A 10,678-nucleotide genomic window follows, 5' to 3' on the forward strand; every position below is an offset into this window, starting at 1 on the left:
GGATCATATTGATATGAATGCAAATGATGAGTTGGTTGATTCGAGTGCAGCTGGTGGACATAGTTTAAATTTTGATATGGTCATTGGTTAACCTCAGATGGTGGTGTTTGGATCGTTTTACTTTAGGGCCATTGGGAGAGCTATCAGTTGCAGATTTGTTGGTGATGTTGGAGAAGGGTTGAGAACTCTTCTAGTTGATTGAGGGAGGCCATTTGGGGAACGAATGCTTGATTCCTTAGGCAAGAGGATATGTAGGCAGTTATTTCATGATGCAGCCAGTTTGGTGAGTTGATACCGATATTTGGAGTGTGATCACATTTTCATTTGGATCTCGACTTGTTGTGGATTAAATTCGTTGTCGTAAATTCATTCTACTTCGTACTGGACGCAATAAGTGAGACGTTTGGTTGGTATTGGCGTAGGTTCGGTTTTGGAAAAATTTCGCTGAGATGGAGAATTGTAGATTTGGCGAAGGATTTGGTGAAGAACAAGAATTTTCGACATAGGGAGTTAGTTTTGGAGTTGTTCGGTAGACCGCGGTGCTAGGCCGGTCGACCGAATACGTGCACGAGCTTAGGTTTTAATTCTGGATTTGGTGCGGTCGACTGCCAAACCCTATATTCATTTTCTAAGTTATGTTGTTGGTGCGGTCGACCGCCATAGTCGACTGCCAAACCCTGTAGTGGATTTTCTGGTTCTATCGTTGATTGCGATCGACCGCGAGCTTTGGGCGGTCGACCTCCAGTCGGGTCAAGTCTAGAATTTGGTTTCCTGTTTTGATTTGTTTTTGTGTTGATATATAATCCAAAACATGATTTATGGTTTTGGGGGAGAGCTGTTGTGGGGAGGGGAGGTGAATTGGGGATATTTGGAGCACAGAAAAGAGGTATTTTCTGGAGCTATTGGTTAGGGTTATGTTTGAGAGATTAAAAACTTTGTTGGTGAATTAATTGGTGAGTTTGAGTGATTTGTAATCTGAGTTTGTACTCTTCTTCTCTATTAGTGAAAACCACATCCCCTTCTTGCCTCGTGGACATAGGCAACTTGTCGAACCATGTAAAATTGGTGTGTTTGTGTTTGTGTCGTTATTTTGGTTTGTTTGGTCTTTTCTCTCGACGTTTGGTTTGGTTCCTCAAAGCACAACAATTGGCTTTCACGCACAACAAGTGGTATCAGAGCATAAAAGCCAGGTAAGTTTATCACTGCTATCTGAGGGATGAAAGGAAGATAAAATTTTGAGAAGCTCATCTCTATCATGAATAACTGCAGATGACCTTCTCAATAAGGGGTGTCATTGCCAGACGTCTTGATGATAAAATCATTGATTTCTAACTGATACATTTTCAGCCCAAGCTAAATCATATAAACTTGGAAAGAGGCTAGCCAGACTATTTGGTCCAAACACAGGGGTTGAAAGCTTTTTGGGGACTCTTGTGGAGATCTTTCACAATTTGTTTTTGTGTCACAGAGGAGAAGAACTCCTCTCTATTTATGGGCATATCATCTCTCCTTAGTCCCCAAATATCTGCCCCATATTTTTTTCTCCATAGTTGCAGAATAAATAGCTATTCAAAGGTTGTAGAATAAATATTTAAATTTTTCTCTAGGCAAAAGCGCTGTGGCTTGTAGGAAATAAATTAGATTTTTTTTCCTAGAGTTATTTTTTCAAGAAGAATAAAACTGCAACTATTAAATATAAAAAATATTAAATTTATTAAAATAAAAATAACAATTCAATGGTTGTAGAATACATAGTTGACTTTTTTTTTATCTCCAAGCAAAAGCATCAAAGAATTTTTTTGGAGAATATTTTCTCCCGTGAATTTATAAAACTGGAAAAAATTTCATTTAGAGAAGAGACGCCTCAAAGAGATTTTCGACAGGATTTGCTAATATTTGTGATAATTAGAATTAGTTACAAAAGATATAGTGACCGATATGATTTTGGATTTTACTATATATAGAGATTTTTAAATTAAAGGTTGAGATATTCTAGCTAAAAACATGGATAGTTTAGATGGTATGGCACGTGTCAAAAATAATTATAAAGGAGGATGCTGGTGTGACATACTTTGGTGAGTTTTTAAGCTTTTTAGTTTTTCTTTAATATATACCCGAGTAAAAGAAATTTTTTTGGGTGAAGTACACTAAATTTCTAATAACTTTCAGTATTTTATAGTAAATCCCCATAACTTTCAAAATCACACTAAACTTTCAATAATTTTTACAGAAAATCTCTAATATTTTTTGAATAAATTACACTAAACCCTCAATAACTTTTAAACGCTTTTTTATTTTATTTTTTGGTTCAAATTTATGGGGTTATCTAAAAAAATGTAGAAATTTATTAGGGATTTTCTGCAATTCCAAAAGTCACTAAAAATTTACTGCCATTTTGAAAGATTTTTGGGTTTACAGCAAATTGCTGAAACTTAATTTACCCTATATTTTTTGGAACTCATTTTGAACAGTCAACAGACTTGCAGCTCACCGTTGAACGAAGTTGAGGCCTTGACAGAAGTACCCATAAAACAAATGAATATTTTTCCACTGTTTATATGTTTCAGGCACTTATTATGATGGCATACCTGCTAATATTATCACTTTACGGCTGTCTCGCTATCTTTGACAGCTTTTGTCCTGATTATTTGTGGGTTTTGATTATTAAAATGATTCTTCACTCAATTGATGAGTATAATTGTACAAAATGAAAGTTTATGGGGTAAGCTATTAATGACATGTGTGTCTATTCATTAGTAATATTTAATTTTGATGGAATAAAGGCAGTTTTACAAACACATTTCTGAGTCTAAGGAGTGCGCGCGTAGACTAGATGTGACTGCATTTTATTGAAAACTAACTATCATTAATTACAAGGTTTCAAACCCCAAATAATCTCTTAATTAAGTAAAGCTTCATTTGGATACATCACCAATTATGGGAGTGAAAGAAAATGGACACTAGGTTCAAATTGCTAACAGTACGGGATAGGATGCTTAAGAATTTAAATTTGGTTCTTCAGTTGGCATTCCTTGCAGCTATGGCATTTATATTTATCTATAGACTATAGTTAGCTTATTGCAAGCTTATGACTCAAAAGTTACATAATTTTACATAAAATTTAAGTATAAAAAGGGAAGTGATCTTGCTCTAGCTTGAAAGAAATTATACTATAGACGATAGAGTCAAAAGGAGCGAGACCAACATTTTACTTTCACAAAGAAATATGGAAATGTTTTTTCTTTCACATTCCGAGTCTTGCTGATAGAATTTTCAATTACAATTAATTTGATGATTCAATGTGACTTGGATGTGTCCACTAGACAAACAACACATTTTATACTCAATTGTTTAAACAAACTACCTGTTCAAAGTTCAAACCAAGGTAACATTAGAGGTGGATTGACTTTAGGCAATGTTTAGCCGTTTACGTTCTCCCGTCTTGGATCATTTACGACTATTACTTATAATTCATGTCATGACAATGTGATATAAAGTTATATATAGATGCGTTTGAAAAATTCAAAATTTTCTTTGAGATCAAGTCATGAAATAAATCTTACTTTAGAAAAATCGCTCGAGTTATTTCTTTGCTTTTAGGCTCTTTGAGTGTTAATAACCTGAACAAGCCTAGAAGTTTGTTAGCCGATAACAAGTTTTCTTGATTTTGAATTAAGTACATTCAGATCCTCTCAAATTATATGGTAATAAAATCACTCCAATTTCAAGAGTAAAGGTGATGCTATGTAAAATTTCATAATCACAATTGTTGACCTTTTACAATAGTGATTTTCAACATAATAACAATTTCAAGAGAAGTGGAAATCCTATGTGATACTAACTCATTCTTTAAAATTAGAATGAATAGTAATGATTAGATTAATTATATTTATACATCTACAAATTATTATCTAACTGGAGAGCAACCCAATCCAAAACTTTATTAAGTTAAATTAAATATCATTGGATAAATGAATCGAATATATCACAACGATGTATGCACGTGATAATATACAGATCAACTCAAAGTACCAATCAAATCCCGCTCTAATCCCATCTTGGTTGTTATCCCTAGTTCCAAGGTTCATCATGAAACACCAGCTGGATCCTTCAATAGTCCATTTGGCACAATACATACACCTCGTTGTCATAAATAATGCAAAAGCCCCTCTCATTTTTCATTCGTTTGCCTTTTTCATCTACGGCCCACTAAGGGCGCATTTGTTTTACTGTTTTTGTCTTGGAAGGGGACGGAAAGCTGCTAATGTGGTAGCTTTCTCCTCAAAACGCCAAGAGACGTTTTGGGAAGAAATCTGCCACATTGGCTGCTTTCCGCCCCCATTCTAAGATAAAAACTTTTTACCAAACGCGCCCTAGTCCCGACTACCCAATGGAAACCACATGGCATCCACGTGGGCATCCATAATCAATTCCCATCCTCTGTTCTAGTACTCCGCAGGTCAAACTTCATCTAAAGATAAGTACCTGTCATAGTCCCCACAAAATTCCCAATTTTGGAGTAATACCATTTATCGACCCAAGGGGCTGTTCGATTTCATTTCTATAAAGAGCATCATTGGGAAAAGTGTGTTTTTTTGGATTCCTTCATAATTTACAAATGTTTTAAGGAGAAATTTTTGTTATCATAAAATTTTTTGATTTCCTATTTTTTAGTCTTTCTATGTTTAGTTCATAATATGAAAATATAAATTATAACTTTATAGAAACCATACAATTCTTATTCTTTTGTTTGGTTTTGAATGATAAATTTTATGAATAAATGAATGACAACATCATAGATAAACTTACAACTCACTAGTGGACGAAATTTACACAAAACTTGAGGTGGGGTAATCTTACTTGCTTACTAAAATTACCAACTAAAAAAATCAAGAGCTCAAAGGCTAATTCCAAGGCCTTAGAGCTTATAAATGTGGATTGAACCCTCATTGTGCAATGCATCCCTCATTCTTGTCATCATATCAAATTCTCATTGTTTGCAAGTTTTATTTCCTCCATCAATATGATATCAAAAGAATGCCTTCAAAAATATGAAGTTTTGTGCGATTGCAATCTCCAAACATCGATGAATGGGGAAAAAATAAGGGGAAATATCATCGGGAGTGTGTAAAATACTCAAATAAAGAATGCAATTTTTTTGAATAGACTCATGAAGGAGGAGAAATAAGCAACCAATGAAACCAATTTGTCAAAGAAAACAAGTTAGGATATAAATATTTTTTAAAATCGAAGAGGTTGAAGAAAGATTTAAAACTTGTTGAAAAACAACTCTTACCTTGGAAAACATCTGCAATTTTAATAGTAAGATTTTATATTATTTTAATTATGGTAAACATTATATCATATAATTGCGAAAACTATCAAGCACAAAGGAAACTATCAATAAAATTCCAGTGATATTGTAATGGCTCAGAAATAGATCATTTTGTCGAAATTGATTGCCTCACCTATAACTTACAGGTTTATTGTAGATTGCATTCTAATGATGGATTACCTCACCTAGATATTATTGTTTCAATGTAGGTTGCATTCTTATCATATATTGCCTTATCTGAACATAAACATTGTGAGTTAGATTGCATTCTTAGTAAAAGACTATCATCATTGCCAAAAGATCATCTAAAACAGAGATCCAGCATTTAAAACACCCATAGAACTCAGTTGCAGTTCACAACTAAACGAAAGGCAATAGCAACGATGGCAGTAGCAAATAACCAACTAAAACCCAACAAGCTGCAACTCACAACGGATATATATACAAAAGCAAAGATAACAATAGCAAAGAACCAACAAAAACCCAAAAAGGAGCAGAAAGCTCCATCAAATCCCAAAACACAACACTGATGAGGAGCTCACAAATAAACAACAAGCAACAGCAAAGTTAGCATCAGCAGAGAACTAACCGAAACCTAACAAAAAATAGAAAGCTCCAGCATGTAAACGTAAGGAATTGATGATGAGCTCACAAATAAACAGCAAGCAACAACAAAGTTAGCATCGACAGAGAAAAAACAAAAACCCAGCAAGAAGCAGAAAGCTCCATTGATATCAATCCCACATAATTGATCTAACTCACAAATAAATAACAAGAACATCTTAGTTAGCAGCAGCAGAGAACCAAGTGAAACCCTAGAAGGAGCAGAAAGCTCCAGCATATAAAAACCCCATGTAACCGATCATGTAAAAAACCAACAAGGAGCAGAAAAACTCCATTAATATCAATCCGACATAACTGATCTAACTCATAAATAAATAGCAAGCAATATCTTAGTTAGCAGTAGCAAAGAACCAACTGAAACCCAAGAAGGAGCAAAAAGGTCCAGCATGAAAAAACCCACATAACCAAGCATGTAAAAAACCCAACAAGGAGCAAAAAGTCCATTTAAAGAAAGCACCCACAGAACCAACGTCAAATTAACACGATGCACAAATGGGCTCAGGTATTGTGTATATTTGGCCTTAGTCAATGCATTAACTTATTTATTCCAAGTGCAATATAGATTGTATTCTTATGAAGAAATGGCTTACATGTACATTGTAATTACAATACAGGTTGCATTGTCTTCAAAGATTGCCTCGCCTGAGTATTGCAGTTAGAATATAGTTTGTATTATCATCATAGCTGAAAAACATTAAGGAACAAAGAAACGCATACCGAAGCATGTTAAAAAGCTCAAATTATGTACTCATTGGTCATTGCCATTAATATTTCCCAGCATCAAATGTAAAATGATCTATTATCATGCATTAGCACTAAGTTATAATACAACACGAGAGCAAGTTATAATTGAAAATAGTACCAATTCATGTCATCATAAGTTAAAGTCAAGAGCATTAAAAGCTTGTTTACATGACATCATAGATTGCAACATATAAAGTTCGCAAATATCAAAAGAATATGTTGGTAGCAATGTATACTTGTGCACAGACAAAATTATCCACCAAAATATGATCAAAACCAAAGAAATTAGCTAATAGACCAACATTGATCCTTAATCAGGTTGGTCATGTACCTCTTCTGAGCTTCCTTGTTTTTTACTAAAACCTTCTACTCTCACGTTCATTGTCATATAAATGATCTAACACATTATTGAGAAATTCATTAGAATATTCATTGCTATGATCCTTCAAAGTTGCATTCAACTGCTCAATCTAATAAATTATGTGTTGATTTCTAATTGACTGAGACATTGACTCAACAAAAGAACATATCAATTAATCATCATGACTCGCTTTTCTAGGTTTTTTGTTTGAGGATGGCTTCAAGTTGTTTTTACTTTTAGATTTATTGGTAGTGGGTTCTGTTTGATTGTTAGCATAAGGTTGAGGTTCAATTTCACTATCGTTTGGAATTACACTATCATCATCAAGTATGGACCTACTAGAAACAGTGTTCTTGTACACAAGCCTAGTAAACTCACCACTAGCTTGGTCATCACATGTGATCACTTGTAAATTCTCGAAGTGAGGAAGATGCTTGTTTATGAATGCTTTGAGCTTAAAATTATTTTTATCCTGCAGGAACAAATGATCACAAGACTTATAGGAGTACATACAAATATGTGCACCAAATGTATAAATTACTATTGACATTATTGATTCTGAAAGTAAATATACATGAGACCATGTTTTCAATGTCTCATCATCTGGGGTAATATTTTTAGTTTTGTCATCCCACCCAGCACCACTTATGTCAAGGCGAACCTTCATGTCGTTGAACTTATTTTTTAAGCATTTCAAGTGATTAATCACATGAACATGAGTGCAATCAAACATGAATTGCATGTTAATTTATTTTCATGACTGTAACTTTATAAGCTTTTTCCTTGAAGTTCTTATCTGGAATTAAATCCATCTAATGCTAATTCTGCAAGAAAAGATATAAGCACATCATCATGCTCCGGAAGGCAAAACTTGTTAGACACATCCATTGAGTTCAACCTTGCACTGCGACCTTTTTCTTATGTGCCTATTTCTTTCCTTTTTTATAGGTGAAGTCTGCTCCCCACCATCAATTTCATGAATTTCTTTCCCATCAGAATCACCAGTGGTTGGTGAAAATGATGAGGACCACTACTTTGAGAACTATATGTGAGTAAAAGCAAACCTTGTGGACAGTTTAACATGCTCGTGTATGAAACAGTTCGCTAGGTCATCCTACTATAATTCTCATCATATGGTGGGAATTGTGAGAATGTATAAGGAGTTGAAGTGAAATGTTGAGGTTGATAAGACAAGAAGTTCATGTTAATACCAGCTAAAGTATTTGGCATTACATTTGAAGGAGATGAAGCATTTTGTTTTTCTGCCCCATTCTTAGCTATACCTATATATATTGTAAACATGGATATATCCTTAGTAAAGGAATCTAAAAGAATAGTAAATGATACTCATGCATTTTTAATACAATTTAAAACACCATATATGATATGCATGTAATTTTCAGACAATTTAAAAAAACAATATATGATAGTCATAAAATTTTGATTACAATCTCAAACACCATGAAGAGTTGCAAACATTAAAAGTCATATTATATTACATAAGTAGAATAATAAAAACCAATAAGCAACAAACAACATATTAATTTAAGCCACTTTCCATTGTATTATCATCATTATACTTTGCACAATAATCTACCCACATTGCTCAGGCAATTTAATCTCTATGCTCCTTCCATTCATTTCTTGTATCTCGATCCTCTCTTTTTGACCTAGTTTGAGTATAGTCCACTACAGTTGAATCGTCTTCATTTGTCATTTCCCTATTATCTTCATCAATATCTACATTCTCATGTAAAATATCATCGTCTACATCTTCTAATGCAACAAAATTATGCAACACAGTACACCCTAATAGAATGTCCACTTGAGTGGGAAATAGATAATTAGGCTTTCCCTAGAGAATTTTAAACCGGTTCTTCAATATACCAAATGTGCATTAAATTTTTTATAGTAGAGATGAGTGCCTTAGAATGAATAACTCTTTTCTATTCTTTGGTGTCCTACTAGTTTGTTCTTTTAAATGATATCATACACCACAATACGGGGGTATGAAACTAGGCATGGTGGTGTATCTAGCTGTCCTACCAGTGTGTTCTTTTAAATGATATTGTACACCATAATATGGGGATATAAAGCTGGGCATGATGGTGTATCCAGCGTCATATATGTAATATTTACCTACATTAAATACAACAGTATCTTAAGATCTCAATTATTGACAAGTATTTAATTCATTATTCAAAATATAAATAGATGTAATAATACCATTTTAAACTCTCGGTCCGTAAGGCTGGGGTCTCGAAAAAGCGTCTTGTAATATCCTATAGTCCTTTGCTGCTCCCTCCCTCCCACCCAGCTAGTACATATGTGAATAGTTTATTAGAGGTGTAGTCTGCTAATATATTTTGTGCCACACATTTGCGTCCTCTGTTTTGTGCCACACATTTAAGTCCTCTAAACCGTGCAACTAGGTTACTGGATAATAGTGTGTCAATGTGTGTGTCATCTATCATAACAATGCAATCCTATAAAAATTATACATTATAAAATATTCAATAATATATTTAATTATTTAATTGATATTTTAAGGTGGAGAAATTGTTTTTACATTGAAGTAAGGAAAATAGTTTGGATTGTATACAATCTCTAGGGGAACTTCATTAGGAGATTACTTCATGTAGCGATCACGTAACTCATTCATTACTCGTAGGTCTTTATTGAAATACCTACTAACCATTTCTCCCGATCTTATTAGCTCAGTCTTTATTACTCTATTTTTAGTTTTATAACCCACTGTACTTAGGAATATAGCGAGCTGTTCTTCGACTTGCACATGTCTTATATCCTTTAATAAATCATTCTGTCTCAGTATTTCTATACGTTTAAAAAAGGCCCTTGGTCTCATTCTAATATAAGTCCGACAACTATCACCATAACCTTCCAATTCACATTTGAAGTGAGCATCTCTACAATATTTTTTTTTCATCTTTTCTTCCCTTGGCCAACTAGACATTGTCTTGCACTTAGCACACATTCTTAAAATTAAAGACAAGTTATTATCGTTACCGTAGAAGAAATAGTTATATTAGAACACATCCTTTTTAATTGCTCTTCCTCTACATTAGCCATCTACATTCATTGTAAAATTAATATTAGGTAAGAAGTTAAAATTTCCACTTATTTAAGACATATATAATTAAATAACTTATATACATGTTGAAATCTTAAAGCTATTATTAAATATCTACAATCAAACAATTGTAATTTCATCACATTTACAATATACATGAAAAATCTAGATATCATTAGCAACATGCATTTCAAAATTTCATTCATGTAAAGCTTGTGATCACATCACAATTTATAAAGAATTTCAACAGAACAGAAGGTGACTATTTTTAGAATTTCAATTCAGAAATTTCGAACAGTTTTCCATCAGGAATTTGTTTTCATAAATTAGTTAGTTTAGCTATCCACTTGAAGCTACAAAATCAACATAAACTAGCCAAAAATTCAACAAATTTATTTTTTCAAAACAAGTCATCAAATTTATTATGGCTGCTAGTTCAAATCTAGTCTACATTATTTTCAAACTTATCAAACACACCCTAAGTCTTGCTATCAAAAAATTTGTTAACTTTCACGAATTTGGG

Source organism: Asparagus officinalis, chromosome 1 (genome assembly GCF_001876935.1).
Source record: "Asparagus officinalis chromosome 1, Aspof.V1, whole genome shotgun sequence".
In the NCBI taxonomy this organism is placed as follows: Eukaryota; Viridiplantae; Streptophyta; class Magnoliopsida; order Asparagales; family Asparagaceae; genus Asparagus; species Asparagus officinalis.